Genomic DNA, 4,809 nt, shown 5'->3' with positions numbered 1-4,809 from the left:
AACATAGAAATTCGAATTTAGGTGATAAGAGGTCATATTTAGAGTACTTTTACATATTTAGAGTCCATTCATACTAAAAATGTGAAAAAATAATGCGTTTCTAAAGGTGGTGCGTTTGTGGCTATATACAGACGTTTTTGCCTATTCTGCCCACGCTGGCTTGTAGACCAGATGCCTTCCCGTTCTTTTGACTGGTTATATGACCATATTCTAGGTTTTTATGAGAGAGTTATGGCCGAAATAATTTGCTGTTTCTGTCACGGTCTCTACACAGAGAAAACTGTGAGGAGGCAGCAAGTAGCCTCAAGGTAATCCTAGAGTTTGAGATGCATATATCCCTTCATTCTTATCTAATATCTCAGAAAATAAGCTTAGATTGCTATGGTCTTTCGGAGGAAGAGACCTAAACTCCATAGCTTTTCTTTTAGAGAAAGAATAGTATGCCGTAGTCCTGTATAGTAAGAAGAGGCTATTTTGCCATAAACCTTAGAAAGAGAGAAGAGTCACACTACGAGTAAGAGGAGATAAAGCTTGGGAATGACTGGATGATTTCAATCATAAGACAAGGTATTAGAAGACTCTATTCTCATATGCTAAGTTGTTCTAAAGCTCTTTTGTTAACAAGCAAGGACAACGATAAACGACAAATTTCTATAAGGTATATACATATTTTGTTTTTCAATTATATATCATTCTTAGGGGTTGAGGTATGGCCCTGGATTCTCTATTGATTATTACAGTGATCTATTTGATTGATTTACCATTTAAAGTTTGTATTCTTTTAAACAACAGCATATGCCTTAATAAAGAATGTCTTATCGCAATCTCAAGTTGAAATGCAAAAATTTGTGTGAGAAAAGGATTGTTTTCTTAAGAAGGTAACATGGATTCTAGTCCTATGGTTTAGTGAGTAAATGGATTGTTATCTTGGTTAAATTAAGGTACAGGTACAACTTCTCCCTGCCTTGACGCTGCCCCGTTCTTGTGCTTGTATAGCCGGACGGGGAGACGTTAGTAAGGCCCAGAGTTGGCCCATGGTATCCCTCATACCATTGGGATAATGAGGTTTGCCGCGATTGAGGCGAGTGATTATGATGCTGCCTAGTTCAGAGGGCCCAGGCTAGTGCGGTAAATTAGCCCATCCTAGTGCGCAGACATCCCTCTGAGGGGCGGGAGGATCGAGCGATGGAGCCTGAGAGGGCGACAGGCCGGCTTGAGTCCTCGCCAGCGGCGGCCGACGATGAGGTGTATGGTCCTGTAGGGTTTTACCCAGCATAACATGTCGAGGCTGGAAGGTCGAATTCTAGATCATCGGCGGTATAAAGAAAAAGAATAAGAGAGCCGGTTTGGCTTGTATAAAATTGATTCATGTTTAAACTTTGTTTTTATAAATCTTGTCTTTGGTATGATTGTATTATAGAAAAAGGCTGTTTTAACAAACCTTGTGAAAAGGGCTTTAATTAAGGAACATATTTATTTATGTCAAACAGTGTGGTAGGATTAATTAGAAAACAAATTGACGCGTGAGTAGGGTGGAAAGTGGGAGGATGGAATGCCCTGACGGCACCATCCTACGGATGGGTGGACCCGATTAGTCGGGTAGCTTTCCAACAGATTAAGTGAAAGCCCTACGCTAGATAATTAGGTTCTTGGGTAACTCTATTCTAGAAGACTAGGTCAGCGGTTGTGCCTTGCATGGATGAGGAAAGAAGCGTTGCCTCTAGAAATCAAGTCTAGTAGTTGCCCAATTTATGATAAATTATCCTATAGGTGATTTGACTTTTAGAAGACCACGCTCCCCCTGCGGGATAGAACTAGGTCTTACCTATGAATCGTATCCTTGAATCTCTGCATGGTCAAGGTGTCGATGAGTAGGAAATTTTCTCCAAGATAAGACTTAGTGGACTATCTTAAGTGTTTCCCCTATTTTTGGAAGGGGGGAACCTTACAAGTGGTATCAGAGCCGATCTTAGTTCCTAGGATTTGTTTTTCAAAGGTTAACTATCAAAGGGATTAGACCAAGTGATTGTTTATCATATGAGGACGAATCAATCATCTCTACTGGCCATAGAATTGATTTGAACATCCTCACATGTTGAGACAATCATCCTATGAAATTGTGCTTGTATCTTGGGGGTGCACACGCAAGATATTTGTACAATAAATTTGAGAAATTCGATTGGGGAGAAAACCTTTTGTGAGGAAAAACATAGGGCGATCAAATTAAGAAAATAGTGAGAGACTGAATGACTAGAAGGATAGAGCGAAACTTTGTTTAGAGAAATTTTCATGATATATCTCATTAAATCACATATTATAAATTATTAAGATTATAACTTCATTAAGGTTTGAATAGTTGACATGTGAATGCCATCCATTGGATGCTTTACATTAGGACAATTATCCAAGATTTTAAACCCATCTTAGACAAACATGGGTCTCGGATGTGTAATTCCCAGAGGATCATGCTCTTAGACGTGTTAATCCCAAGATACTAGGTGTGTAATTTTCAAAAAACTAATCATCTCAGATATGTCAATCCTGATAATCTTTGGATGTGTCAATCCCAAGGCACCAGATGTGTAATTCTCAAAAAAAAGAAGATCTCAAATATATTAATCCAGAGTGCCTTTAGATGTGGCACTATGATAAGTATTTGATAGTTTTGAACTTTTCATTTTTCATGGATACAATAAAAGAAGCAAGTCCACCCTTGCTCGCGTCTAAAAATCGTAAGAAATGCCGAATTAGTTGAAAGCACTGTTGTCAATTCAACCACTGGAGCTAGAATCAGTTATGAGATGCCATGAAATTACACCTTTGTGAAAGGTTTTGTCCTCCAAGATTTCAAGAGGATAAAATGAATGAATTTTTGGAGCTAACCCAAGAAAGGAAGACCCTAAAAGAATACCACCAAACTTTTGTTAAACTTCTCCGATTTGCTCCAGAGATGGATGAGGTACCTCTTCTCCATCAATTCATTTGGAAGCTTAATCTACCTTTGAATAACCTCATCAAGAATATAAAACCATCCTCTATTTCAGAAGCCATAATTATAGCCAGAGTCTGTGATAAAGTTTTTTTATATAGAAAGCGTCGAGAAGGACATGAGTCCTTCCATGTTAATCAAGAAGAGGTCTCCTAATTCAAGAGAAACGTCAAGCCCACCCCTGGCTACAAGGAAGAGCTAGAGTAAAAATTAGGTCAAGAAATAGGGATAGCACGGTTAAAGATAACCGAATTCAACAAGTATTTCTATGAGTAAATAGAAGAGGATTGGTACAAGATTCATGTGAAGTTATGTGCATGATGAATAGAGCTATTCTATAAGACGATACTAAGATTATGAAATTGCTATCACAGGTTAGATTGCATAAAGGATTGATTCCCTTACATTTTTTCATGATAATTTGTTAAGTACCATATTACATGGGGATATAGAATAAGGAATTCGAAGGTTCATAGCATACGAGAGGTATATGGATGCATGAACTTAGGATAATAAGGCCAATTGACTTTAGAATAATAGACCTTTTGGAGGCACAACAAAACGAGCCAAGCACAGGAAATAAGGGACTCTGAACAATGTTTAGATAAAAGAAGATTTTTACCCAGTGGAGACACCACTTTGAAAGAGACAGGCGGATTTACTTAGATACTACCCCAGCTCGCGAGATGAGGACATCTCGAATCTTAAAAGTGGGGGAGATTGTAAGGTCCCTCCCAAGCCATGTATGTATATGTCTCTTTTAATATAGATTTCAATAGAGTGTAATTAGAGAAGAGTGAGACAACAAGGCTAGAAACATTAGGAAAGTGTTAGAATAAAAATATTAGCTCCAAAAATCCTAAAAGAAATAAGAACATAAGAATAGTTCTATTAAGAGATAAGTATCTCCAAACATAGAAATTCAAATTTAGGTAATAAGAGGTCATATTTAGAGTACTTTTACATATTTAGAGTCCATGCATACTAAAAATGTGAAAAAATAATGCGTTTCTAAAGATGGTGCATTTATGGCTATATACAGACGTTTTTACCTATTCTGCCCACGTTGGCTTGTAGACCAGATGCCTTCCCGTTCTTTTGACTGGTTATATGATGATATTCTAAGTTTTAATCAAAGCTTTATGGCTGAAACAATTTGCTGTTTCTGTCAGGGTCTCTACACAGAGAAAACTGTGAGAAGGCACAGCAAGTAGCCTCAAGGTAATCCTAGAGTTTGAGATGCATATATCCCTTCATTCTTATCTAATATCTCAGAAAATAAGCTTAGATTGCTATGGTCTTTCGGAGGAAGAGACCTAAACTCCATAGCTTTTCTTTTAGAGAAAGAATAGTATGCCGTAGTCCTGTAGTTTTCTGAAAATTACACACCTAGTATCTTGGGATTAACACATCTAAGAGCATGATCCTCTGGGAATTACACATCCGAGACCCATGTTTGTCTGAGATGGGTTTAAAATCTTAGATGATTGTCCTAATGTAAAGCATCCAATGGATGGCATTCACATGTCAACTATTCAAACCTTAATGAAGTTATAATCTTAATAATTTATAATATGTGATTTAATGAGATATATCATGAAAATTTCTCTAAACAAAGTTTCGCTCTATCCTTCTAGTCATTCAGTCTCTCACTATTTTCTTAATTTGATCGCCCTATGTTTTTTCTCACAAAAGGTTTTCTCCCCAATCTAATTTCTCAAATTTATTGTACAAATATCTTGCGTGTGCACCTCCAAGATACAAGCACAATTCATAGGATGATTGTCTCAACATGTGAGGATGTTCAAATCACTTCTATG

The sequence above is a fragment of the Cibotium barometz genome, chromosome 55, assembly GCF_041138505.1.
Source record: "Cibotium barometz isolate CiBa-2024 chromosome 55, ASM4113850v1, whole genome shotgun sequence".
In the NCBI taxonomy this organism is placed as follows: Eukaryota; Viridiplantae; Streptophyta; class Polypodiopsida; order Cyatheales; family Cibotiaceae; genus Cibotium; species Cibotium barometz.
This window is presented reverse-complemented; position numbering follows the sequence as displayed.